At 39.6% G+C, this 13,714-nt stretch overlaps 1 protein-coding gene across 3 annotated transcripts in view; it reads right to left on the bottom strand.

Annotated features, from left to right (window-relative positions):
* Window positions 1-13,714, bottom strand: part of PRDM5 (PR/SET domain 5) — a 113,993-nt gene that overhangs the window by 94,321 nt on the left and 5,958 nt on the right. The gene's annotated exons all lie outside the window — the stretch shown is intronic.

Genomic DNA, 13,714 nt, shown 5'->3' with positions numbered 1-13,714 from the left:
TTTTAAAAAAAAGAGGTTTAGTCCATCCTAATTTTCCCCCATATTATCAGTTCAGTTTTTTTCCACTGTAAAAATATCTAATTTCAACAATTTTTAATACTTTATCCTGAAGATAAAATCATTATATAAATTTCCTGACAATTTGTTCATTTGTTTATCTATACACCTGTCTTTATCTTCCTATTTCTACACTGCCATTTTTTTTTTTGTAGCAGAAAAAATAAGCAAATCAGAGGTAGGCAACTGGAGGGGGTCCAAAAGCCAATTTTCTGTCTCTAGGATTCTCTGTGTGCTGCTAAAACTGCTTTTAAAAAGACTCAAATGTAGTCCAAATTCAATTTATAGTTTTGAACAGACCTACACAAGTTGGCATTTGGTAAGGGCCGAAATTACAATAGGCTAGCTTCTTCAGGCCGTAGTTGGGTTTCAATTAAATACTAATTATATTACTGATCTCCTCCTCTGCCCAGCCCTTTCCGCAGGAGAAAGCCGAGTGGCAGAAGAGTCTTGCTTGCCCTTCTCCTCCACCTGGACTTCTCCTTGGGAAAAGGCTAAGCAACAGAGGAGCCTTGAGGGGATAGCATTTGCCTCTCTTTCTTGTACACTGCCTGGCCTTCTCAGGAGAAAGCTGGGCAGAGGAGGAGCCTTCCAGGGCGAGTGTTTGCCTGCCCTCCTCCTCCTCTACCATCACCTGGCCTTCTCTTCAGGAGAAAGCCAGACAGTGATGGATCCTTGAGGGGCAAGTATTCGCCTGTCCTCCTCCTTCACCTTCGCCTCCATCACCGCCACCCAGTCTTCTACTCTAGAGAAAGCTGACCAGTGGGAGGAGCTTAGCAGTGCAAGTGTTCACCCGCCTCCTCCTCCCACACATGTCTCTCTCCTAGCTGCATCTAGATTAGTGGTTCTCAACCTTTGGCTCTCCTAATGTTTTGGACTTGAACTCCCAGAAGTCCCAGTCAGCTTGCCCAAATGATCAGGGATTCTGGGAGCTGAAATCTAAATTGCTTGGAGGACTCAAGGTTGAGAACCACTAATTTAGATGTTTTTTTCTGATGTGGAAGTCTTTTTTGCAAAGTTATGCAGGTGCTTTGAAGAGGGCATTTTTCAAGGCTCATAAGCACGTCTAATTCCCACAAGGCAAACAGCATTCTCAAGACTGCAATCCTATATTATTTTACCTAGTGGGTGGGGGGCAGGGATGGAGAGGAGAGCCCTACTGAACTCAGTAAATTCTGAGTAGATATGTTAACAAAGTGCACTGTAAATAACCTGCATAGATTCTTCATCAGTAGAGATGGAACAGGATAACTAGAGAATGAAGACACATTGCAAAGCCTGCACATGCCATGGATAGCTGTAAATTTCTATTATGTCGCCTTCTGAAGAGACCCATTCTTCCCATTTTTGTTAAGAAATAGCATCAGTTATGTTGGATTAGGCTTCTCTAACATGGTACCCTTCAGTTGTGTTGGACTACTATTCAGGTCATTATCAAACACATTACCAGTTATCGTGTTTTCTTTGTATGATAGGAGCTATAGTGTAAGTCATCCGAAGGCATCAGGTAGAAGAAAGCTGGGATGAATAGTTCCCAGACCATGCTTCTGATATACCTGCTGCTATTTTGACTTTGTTCTACAATAAGGTTGGGCTACTTGTGGTTCTCCAAATTTTATTGTATTCCTTCTTTTTACAGCCTCAGATAGAATAGCCAAAGATCATGGATGAAGAAGAGTACACCAGTGGTTTGAATACTGGACTATGACGCTGAGAAATCCAAGTAAACCACTGGATGACTTTGGACAAGGCACACTCTCTCAGCCTAAGAGAAAGGTTATTGCTATAAGGTCAAATAAGTGTTTCCAAGAAAAACCCAGGATAAGGTCAGAATAGAGCCAACATAGTGTAGTGGTTTGAGCATTGGACTATGAAAACCAATGTTCAAATTCCTACTGGCCATGGAAACCCACTGGGTGACCTTGGGCAAGTCACATTATCTCAGCCTCATAGGGAGGCACTGCCAAACCTCCTTCTGAACAAATCTTGCCAAGAAAACCCTGTAATACTGTTTTAGCCTTAGTGGCACCATAAGTCAGAAATGACTTGAATGCACAAAACAAACAAAAAGGGGTCACCATAGGTCTGACCTCACTTGAAGACACAGAAAACCAGCAACAATATGGATGATGGCAATTGGAATTCACTAGTATTAGAGGATGTAGGCTTCCCCACACCATTCTACAGTAGTGAAGGAATGATTCAGCTTTGCTGCAGAGGTCAATAAAAATGAGGATTATTGATCTACGCTGATATTCACTCGAGACAATGATGTTGGGCTATTCAAAACAATGTACGGTATTGATAAAAATAATGGAAGATCTTCTAGAATTCTTTGCAACACTGTTGCTGGCAGTTTGCCCAAATTCAAATGTTGGTTGGGAAAATGCAAACACATCTGTGGTTTCATTAGCACTTTCAGTTCCTATCATTCCTCTTCATTTGCCTTTCAAAATTCACATCTGCACTATTCCTCACAGCATGTAGCTGTAGCATTTCCCAGCTGCTGGAAGATAATGTATACCTTTTATGCTTCACATTGCAAAACAAAAATAGAGCCATTCTTAGGATCTCCAAAGGAAGGTCATGTTTTAATAACATTCACCATATTTTAACTTGCATCTCTAAGACCTTGGGAACCAGCAATATCCTTTTGCATTGAAAAGTTTATGTATGACCACAGTTTTGAAGATATTATAACATTATTCCTCATGATGAGTTTTTATATTGTACAGAAACAGGAGAAATGGAATCAGTTTTTAGGAAGAAATGATTAGCCCATTAACAAATCATTCCCATATATATCTACTCTAAAGTGAGTTCCACTGAATTCTTACTCCCAGGTATGAGGGTACAGAATTATAATCTAAACTAGGGGTGGGTAAATGCTAGCTCTGGTGCCATAAGCATCCCCCTAAGTATGTCTTCGTGACCTTCAACATCCCCAGAATCCCCTGTCATTTTACTGGATCAGAAAAAGGGTGAATTGCTATTCCTGGAATTTTTTTTAAAATCACTTTCAACATTACAGAATGCTAAACAACATTAAACATTCTCATTTGGAGAATCAGAAGTGAGGTTCTGGCAACTGGGGAGTATTTTTCAGTAGTTTGTACAACCCCCCCCCCCCGAAGTTTGTGGAACATAAAAGTGATCTCCTGACCTAATCTATAAACCCACCACTTTCTGTTTCAGATGGGCTTCTCCCAAAAGGAACGAGCTACCATCAGGAGAGGCCCCCAATGAGAGCCATTTAGTTTTCATGAGTCAGCATTGAAAAGTAAAGTGAGAGTATTCAGAAATATTATTTTACTAATGTGGGAGCAGCAATGCTGTCTGATTCTAGGTTGCTGGACACCCACCCCATCTAATACCCACTATCTGACACTGATGTTTTAGCATCACCATAAGTGGTGGAGAAGCAGTTGTGTTAATCAGTGAGTCAAGATTTGGCAGCATCACAGGGACATGAGGATTGCACAACACATATGTAAGGAAATAAAATGTCCATAATACATTGGCCCACAGATTGTGCACACCTGTTTCATACAGATTTCCTTTAAAGCACCAGACTGAATTTTAAAGTGCCTACTACTGTAACAGCCTGGACACAGCTGATTTCCTGTTTTAAGTCACCAGGACTGTGGTGATCAAATCATCATGTACTAGTCTGGGATAGGGGGAAGCAATTGGATTTCTTACACCTGGTGTAAAATCTGCTCCTTATTATTTCTCCATGCTTGTTTTCAAAAACATTAAGACTATTCCTTTCCCTCACCATCATCATCCCACATCCTGTTTTATAATCTGTTTTTTTATAGTTCTTTGTGGATTTTTCAGGCTATATGGACATGTTCTAGAAGAGTTTCTTCCTGACGTTTCGCCAGCAAACGCCAAATCTGTTTTTTAATCTTTTTTTCCTACTGATTAAGCTTTGAGAAGACTATTGTCCTCTGCCTGCAAAAGGATGCCAAACAATTCATGGTCCATTCATTTATAGACTACTTTTCCTTCAGGGCACTCAGGGCCAAATATGTCATTCTCATGCACATGCATATATTCCTACATTATCCTTCCAATAGTCCTGTGATGCAAGTTAACAGCTGTACACAAATGGGTCAACATTTGAGCCTGTGTCTTTGTAATTGTAGTCCAACATGCAGACCCGTCTTTTCCTATCCTTCATCAAATATATCAAACATGGCCAGGGCTCAATGATAATTAAGACAAAAAGGAGTTTGGTGTAGTGATTACAGCAGCCTTCATTGGCATGGATCCCTCCAGATATTTTGACTACCAGCAAACATGACCAGGGGTCAAAGATGATGATAACCAAAATATTTTGTAGGAACCTAAGTTAAGGAATGGTGCTTTAACCACTATACCATGATCTTTTTGTCTTACTTACTCTTGAAAGGGTAATCTTATTTCCTTATTGACAGACACTGATAGACAACAAAAGGCCTGGACAGACCAGCACTTTGTGCCAGCCTGGACCTAAACTAGGGTTGTGCAGGGGCTGAGCATTTACACACTCAGAAACTCTCCCGCGTGGCCTGAGCACCATCTTGGCAAGCTCCCATAAAGATGGAGCATGCCATGATGACACCACGCCACTCATGTACAGTGCCTAAACAGTGCTGTGCATGAAGGGCATCATAAGGGCATGCCACGGCTCTTATGGCGCCTGTTCTAGGGTGCAAATAGGAGCCACATTTCGCATCTCCTATTTGCACTGAGTTGGGACATGACATGCAGCTGCCATGTCCCCAACCTAGCCTGAACGGGCTGTCTGTCAAGCCCCAAAGTCGAACAAAAGACATATCACTATAACTAAGCTGAAGAAAAATCACATTAGAATGAACTTACTTGAAACTGTTCTTATCTTTAAAAGAAAAGAAAAGAAAAGAAAAATGAAGGCATCTTGAGGTCCAGTAAGCAACATTAAAGTTTCTTCAATTGATTTCTCTTTTCCCATAGAGAGATTCCACCCCCCCATCCCCCGGGACAGATTTATAAATATAACTTATTTATGAAGATAACAGGATTTGTATATGGTTGTGCAAAAAGCAAAATATGTTCCAAAAGGTTTTATTTCATACATGGATTTTGTATATATGTATGTGTGTGTGTGTATATATATATATATATATATATATATATATATGAACGAAAATGACTTTGTTTGGGACAGGGAAGCAAGGTCAGTGTTAATTCTGGCGTGAATATGGATGAAATTAAAGCGATCAAGTTTCAAACCAGTTGACATTTCCACAATAGCACAGGTTTATTCTGTGTTTTCAACATGAAAGGACTGAAAGCCTGAAGGGATTGCTGAAGTACACAAAACATTACATTATACTAAGCAGACAAGAAATGCAATCATGAAAATTGGAACCTTCCTTAGGAAACTTGTTGACTGCAGCACTATACACAGTCAGGTTGCTGAAGTCTACTGACACTGGCTACATACTTGTGAGTAAGTGCCACTGAGAACAGTGGGACTTCAGCACATACATGTGCCTGAGTATGCATAGATTTAAAAAAAAAAGACTCAGTGGTTAAAAATATTACCCTCAAAATTGTATCCATTTGCAAGATTCTGAGCTCACTAAATCCCTGCATTCCTCAGTGGTGTGGTTAGATTATTAATATCCCCATTATGCAGATGATGACTCAAAACAGAGGTGATTTTCCCATGCCATCCAGTAGACTCACTGATATGTGCTGAAGTTATTGTTTTTGTTGTTGTCATTGGTTTTTGTTTTGTTTTGTTTTGTTTACTGAAAAGCAGCCAGTGACTCCTCCTTTCCCACGGTGACACAATATATACACACACACACACACACACACACACACACACAACTCTTTTCCAGGCAAGTATTCTCTGAAGATGCCAGCCACAGATGCTGGCAAAACATCAGGAAGAAACTCTTCTAAAACATGGCCAGACAGCCCAAAACTTCCACAAAAAACGATGGATGCTGGCCATGAAAGCCTTCAACTCCACATTCATTCCTTAGTTTATTCATTTATAATCCACCTTTCTCCCAATAATGAGACTCACAGTGGCTAACAGCATATTAAAAACAATACAAATTAAAAACTATACAAATGTCATTAATAAAAGTATAAACATGTTATTTAAAAAGATTTCTCATTTTCACAGGGCCCAAACAGACAGGCCAAAATAAAGCTCCTTGGTTCACTTTGGAGGTATGCTGTTTAAATGCTGCATGCATCCTAAGAGACCAGAAGCTGCACCAAAGCCACACTCCAGTTCTAAGGACTTGAGTCCGGCTTTGGTGCAGCTTCTAGTCTGTTAAGATGCATGTGTCATTTAATCAGCATACCTCCAAAGTGACCCGAAGCAGCTTTATTTTGGCCTGTCTGTTCAGGTTGTCAAATCATCTCCAACTGTAAGGGACAGTGCTCATCTCTGTTACTAAGCGAAGAACCAGCATTTTCCAAAGATGACTTTGGTGATCATGTGGCCAGCATGACTGCATGGAACATTGTTACCTTCCCACCAATGTGGTACCTATTTATCTACTTGCATTTGAATGCTTTCAAACTGCTAGACTGGTCACCCCATCAATTGGCACTTGCACCTCCAACTGCCAACCTTCCAACCTTACGATCATCAGAATTGATATCTTAACCACCACATCCCTAAATTGTGCGTTATTTAAAAAAGCAATTAAACAATTTAAAAAGTTAAAAAAATTAAACATGAAAAACTTGAATAATCATTTAAATACTGTGTTTGTATGTGTGTGCCTTCACTTATGCTGAACCATAACTTAACAGGGTTTCCTTAAGGAAGGAATAATCAGAAGAGTTTGGCCTGTTACAGACTGCCAAAATAAAGCTGCTTCGGGTCTCTTTGGAGGTATGCTGTTTAAATGATGCATGCACCCTAAGAATCCGGAAGCTGCACCAAAGCTGCTTAGGAATGGAGTGTGGCTTTGTTGCGGCCTCCGGACTCTTAGGACCCATGCATCATTTAAATAGCATGTCTCCAAAGACACCCGAAGCAGCTTTATTTTGGCAGTCTGTAACAGGCCTTTTTTGCTAGGTCTTTCCTCTGAAATATAGTCTACAGCAGCTGGGATTTGTCAGTGGTCTCCTATCCAGTACTCACCAGGGCTGACCCTGCTTAGCTTCCATGATCAGGTGAGATCTGGTATCTCTAGGGTATTTAGGCCCTACAAACCTTAAAGCTTGTATCACGCTTCCTACTACCATCACCCCAACTGTCTTTGCAGTGCTGTCATTATTGCAGGAAGCCCCATGGAAAGCACTACACATTAGGAATTCCTTCAAAGCATCCTAGAGCAATAAGGTTTCTGTTGTAGACAGAGCGTAAAAATGGTATGGATTTGACATATTCCCCAATATGGCTCAAGAGGCCTATTAGATCACTTGCCTAAGCCTGTAGTGAAATCAGGTTGGGTTTGGCCAAAAGTAATAGTAGTAGAATGCACTCTGCTCTACTACTGAAAGCTATGGATGTGAGCTGAAGTCAAATACTTTGCAGCCAGTAAGAGAAAAATGTCAGCACAACATTGATAATAAACAGATGGCTTCCTCGGTAAACACATTGCTTGCAATGTTGGAGACCATTTGGTGGATTGTTATTAAATAAGAAATGCAAGACACTACATTCCTATATATACAGCAAGGGGGAAAATATTCCGTGACTAGACTCTTAATTTAATTTTGAAACAGAACATGTGAGGCCTCATACCAGTTGTTCTTAGTGGCTAAATGTTAGCCTTGCACTGATCTTGAAAATGTTTGCCTAGAACAGCCCATTCTTTTCAACAAAGTTTGCTTGATAGATATAAGGAATTATTTTAAGGGGCTACAAAAATGGGTGAGGGGTTGTGGGCTGCTATTGTGTTCATGTCATAATATTTGGTGGGCCACTGTTGGAAAAGACAGCTGAACTAGACAGGCCTTTGGTCTGAACCAGTGGGGTTTTTCTTATGTTTCAAAAATATAGAAACTTTTCAAATATTAATGTGTTATTTGCCATAAAAACTGGCACATAAAATGTATGCTAACTATATTTGATCAAGAGTAGATTGTAAATCTTTTATTACATTTCATAGTATTTGATATTACATGACAGCAGAGTCAGCCATCATGGAATCCCACTGATACAAGTTCTATCTTCTATCTGTATTTTTTTTAAAAAGAATATGACCATCATTTAACAGTAATATGTTCAAATGATTTCGTGATTATGGATAGGCTGACCATGTACATCACAGGGAATACAATATGAAAAAAAATGGGGAAAATTAGAAAAACTTTGGTGCTAATAGAATTGTTTGCTGGTTTATATCTTCAAAGAAATGTTTGAGCAAGTATATGTATATATAATTAATTAATTATATATTATTTATTTGCTTGCTCACCTTTTTTGTTTATTTTGTCTGTATTGCTTTGTTTGTTTGGTATATATATATATATATATATATATATATATATATAGTGCACCGCACTGACGCAAGCATGAGCTCCATTACTTCTAATGAGGCTCAAGCATACGCAGAATTTCTTTTACGCATGTAAAAAAGGGGCCACTCTGTGTGTGTGTGTGTGTGTGTGTGTGGAGAGAGAGAGAGAGAGAGAGAGAGAGAAATATGTTCACTGTGTTTAGGATTCCACCTTATATTTTTTGCTATGACCTTGCCTGATAGATTGGGTTAGTCTGCCTGGATAGAAAGAACATAGTTCTCTTTGCAAAAATCATAAGACAACCTGCTTGCATTTAATAGAAAACAGCCTGTTTTCCTTATATTGACAAAATACCAAAATGGTCAAAAACTAACTACTAAGACAGACACCTTGGCCTCACCATGTAGATGCCAAATGAATGTTAAGAAATGCCTTTTCCAGCCACATCAGAGTAGTAGTTTCCAGTTGCATGATCAGATGTGGATCAGTCACTTTTTCCTCTCTCTAAGCAATACAGGTAACCATTCTTCAGAAAACTTGTATGTTGAAATACTGCTGAATAAACAGTGTTTGATCTACACTGGTGTTTTATCAGGAAAGTGAAAATTAGATCAACTGAATCAGCTATTAAACACATCAATAGGAGGTGAAGGTGAAATTGCCATTTCAAAATTCCCAATGGTAAACATGATGTCTCTCATAGGAAAACATGAATAAAAGTCCATGAAATTAAAGACCAGAGTTTTAAAGCAATGTTTAGAAAACTTATGATGTTTGAACTTCGTCAAGGATTATTTTAAGTGCCACTGCCTACATATGAAACTTGAAAGAAATGCCAAAGTTGGTGAACATAAAAAGAAGCCCATATATAACCTTTAGTAAAAGCAACAGCATTTAAAGGAAAGGTGGGGAGGAGGGAATGATGTTTGGTATACTAGCACAGCCTATGCAAAAGTGGAGATTATTCCATGAATCTGTAGCATTATTGATATTGCAGAGCTTCATTATTGTTAGGGCCTTCAAAACTGGATTTACATTATATGTTACAGAAAGCACAGCTCCTTCTCCTCTATGCTTAGGTCCAGAATATCTGAAAAGCTAATCTACATTTATGAGCTCAGTTAGGTTTAAAGATCCACAGGGGAGGGTTTTCTCTCAGTTCCACCATCCTTACAGATATATTTGGTAAGGAAACAGAGGAGAGCCATTTCAGTGGTTTTTACAAACTGTGGAGCTCTCTCCCATGGGAGACTAGACTATTCCCTTCCTTGCTCTCCTTCCACAAGCAGGTAAATACCTATTCATTTGAATATACATTTGCCTAACTAACTGGCTATGCAGTAAGGTCTTCTAATGGGAAGTCTAAGTTGCAACTTATATCGTTATTCTTATGTTTTAAATGACTTTTCCTAGCTTTTAAGTACAGGTATTTTTAAATAGTAGCTTGATTTTTTTAAAAAAAATTAACCTAAGCGTTAATCCATGATGTGAGCTGCTTTGGGTCCCATGTCAGGAGACAGATGGGGCAATTAATCAATTAATTAATTAATTAGATCAATTAATTTATTGATTAGAATTTTGGAGAACACAGCATTGAAGTTTTGCTGAACACTCCTCTGTAATTTTCCAACTTCTATATATAAACTCTGGGCCGAAAGACACAGGCAATTTTGGCCAGCTTGGGGCTGGCTTGGGACATGGTGCTTAGACGCACCACACCCCCAAGCCAGACAGAAGCTGGGCTGGCAATTACACACCGGCCAGCTTCTATCTGGCTTGCGGACATGGTGTTTAGATGCCACTTGCCCCTTTGGGAGAAGGGGTGGCTTTTTTCCACCCCAAATGAAGTGGAACATTCCTATTTGGGGCAGAGGCTGGCTGATTGGGGCCGTGGTGTGCGGTTGCTGTGGTGCCTCGTTGCTGTGGCGCCGTCCTTTGGGGCCAGTCTGTTTTGGCCCTTGGTTGCGTTTATCCAAGATTGGCTCTTCAGGTATTATAAGTGCAAATTCTTTATCACTGGATCAGTTAGAGACAAAATAAACATCAAATGTATCTTTAACTATTTAAAAACAGTATGAATTTCATTACTGTTAATAAGAATACAATCAATTACTTAAGTATATAACCTGGTTCATCTCAGTAACATAATGCTACAAGCTATCTAACACAAATGCAAACTATCTTATTACATTTTAATTATGGTCCAATTAACACCACATATATTTTTCTTAACAATTGTCTCGCTGCATAGCTAATACCATTTTGTTTAGGCAGGTGTTTGTTTTATAAGTTTTATTCGGTGTTGTTTTTGTTTCATCAGTGTTTTTGTTTTATTTGATTTCCATGGGTGGGGGAGTATTTGTATTTGTATTTATGTGTTTTAACCGTATCACTATTATTTTGGAATCTTATTTTATGTTATGCTTTCTTTTAATTTGTTGTTATCTGCCCCCAAGTTGTGGGTAAGCACCAGAAACATAGAATATAAAAATAAATATTGCTTTCTGCTACCCTTCCAACTGAACCCTGGCTCCAAACATCATATGACATCTTACCACACTGCCACAGAAACATCAAGATCAAGCTAATTAATTTTCAAAGAGATGGAGTCCATAGTTTCAGGTTGCTGAGACACAACACCTCTGTCTGCATGTTGACAGTCCAGGTGTGCAACTCAGTGTTGTTAAAAGAAGGGTCTCAAGCAATGAATAGTTAGATTATATTTTAGCACATGCAAATTTAAATGTCTAACACTCTGTAATACATAAAGTCTGACAGAAAGCACAAGAAATCTCTTATCTCAGGTAGACCTGCGGCAGACCTTTCATGGGATTGATTAGGCCTGAAAGCTGAAGATTGCATACTGTGCTCAATCTGAAAAATTTGAAAAGATTGCTGAAAAAAATCTAACAAGGCAGGGTAAATAGCCCCCTTTTACATTTAAAAAAAAAAAAAAACAAACAAAAATCTTTTACCATCTAAGATACCTTCTCACTGCAAATAACAGAAAGAAATTCTGGCACAGTACAGACCGCCCCGAAACGGCGGCCTGTACTCGCCCATTCTATCTCCGGAGGGATGCCGCAGCCACCAAATAGCACAACGTCCCTCTGCGGTAAAAAGAACCCAGTTCTTCCGGGTTCTTTTTGTGCCTTCCAGCCAATGGAGCACTCGTGACATAAGCGACGCACAGCGACGTGCGGATGCTGCATGTTGCTTACGCCAAGATGCCGGCCCTCATGTGGATGAGAGGCCACCATTAGGCTGCTGTCCACACATTGTAGGGTTCCAGACCGTGCAGTTGCTGCGTGGTCCAGAACCCTAATATCGCCGCCACCACACTGCATTTGGGCCATCTGTCTCAACCTTGTGTTAGACTTACTTCATAGGGATTTAAATTTCTCTCTGTACTGAGCTTGGTTGGATGGTGGAGCCACCACAGAAACCTTACTCAGTGGCTAGGAAGGGCCAGACCAGAGAACTGAGATTGGACCTCACTTTTCAAATTCAGAGAAGGATATCTGTTACTTCTTACACCCCCTGAGATGCTATCATAGAACCCTGTTTATTTTTAATCACAGACCAAGAATTCTGCCGCATTACAAATAAAAACACATTCTACCCCATAAAGAGTTTGGATTGCATACACACACACACACACACACACACACACACACACTCTGTTAATAGCATTGAGACTGACTGTTATTTATAGTTAAGGGACCTGGAGCATTCTGTAACATCCTGTAGGTCATGTCAAATATTGTTACATCAGGTCTTAAAGAGTTTCTCCAGTCAGGTATAGCCAAATAACTGAACACTGTTTAAATATCAGGGTTGGTAGGAACTGCAACTGCATGGCCTTTAGTGAAGCTACTTTAATGAGATTACTTCATAGCAAATGGTCTGTGTTTTACCAGTGAAGAATTTTCATACACAACATTGAACTATTCTAATTTGACAATTGTCCTGAGGCTTCTGTCAACAGAAGATATTTGTGGCTACATGTGTCTTCAAGTCACCTGTTGACTTATGGTGACCTGATCAATTTCATAAGATTTTCTTAGGCAAGGAGTACTCAGAGGTGGTTTGCTAGTTCCATCTACTGAAATATAGCCTACAGCACCTAGTATTGGCAGTCTCCCATCTGGTCCAAGTACTAACTGATCCTGCTTAGCTTCTAAGATCAGGTGGGATCTGGTGCCTTTAAGGCAGTGCTTCTCAATTATTTTCTGTCATGCCCCCCTAGGAAGAAGAAAACATTTCGCGCCCCCCGCGCGACTGTAAATAGTATCATTTGTCTATAAAATTGTTATAAGTACACCTCTTATAAGTACACCTCTGCATAACAGAGCCTCGCGCCCCCCTTTACAGAGCCTCGCGCCCCCCCTGGGGGGCCCGCCCCACTATTTGAGAAGTACTGCTTTAAGGTATTTATACCCTAAAAACAGAAGACGTATTTAATTTCTTTACAAACAGTCAACTGCAACATCACCGTGGTACAAAGAGATATATAACTATACTGGTGCTACATTATACGGTGAGCCCTTGGTACCCACTAGGGTTTGATTCCAGGATTCCCCCACCCAAAGATACCAAAAGGCATGGATGCTCAAGTCTCATCATATACAATGCCATAATAAAATGGTGTTCCTTATGTAAAATGGCAACATATTAAAAGGGTTTGCTTTTTGAATTTTGTTTTTAATATTTTCAACCCATGGATGATTGAACCATGGATATTGAATCTGTGGATATGGAGGGCCATGTGTGTATGTGCGTGTGTGCATATATATACACACAAACAAACAAACACATAACATAAGTTCTGTTGTATTTCAGTTAAGAACTGTTTTTGCAATGCAAAAGCCACCTAGTATGATTCAAAAGAAGTCCTCCAAACATGATAGTCTAATGAGAGATCAACAAATGGCTATGTCGCACAAGACCACACACACTTTTTCTATGTCTTAACTGTAATCTTTTAAATGTGTAAACCATCTTGAATGCCAGTATTGGGAAAGAGCATGGACACAAATGATGATAATGATGATGATGATGATGATGATGATGATGATGATGATGATGATGATGGTGGTGATGATGATATGACAGAATGTGATTGCAATTCCCAATGCACTGAACATCACCAAAGCCCTAACTATGCTCTGAAGTTTCAGATTCAATT

The sequence above is a fragment of the Sceloporus occidentalis genome, unplaced genomic scaffold, assembly GCF_023333645.1.
Source record: "Sceloporus occidentalis isolate IW3139 unplaced genomic scaffold, rSceOcc1.0.p SCAF_5, whole genome shotgun sequence".
In the NCBI taxonomy this organism is placed as follows: Eukaryota; Metazoa; Chordata; class Lepidosauria; order Squamata; family Phrynosomatidae; genus Sceloporus; species Sceloporus occidentalis.
The sequence above is the reverse complement of the archived record's forward strand: the minus strand, read 5'-3'. Positions and strand labels throughout refer to the sequence as shown.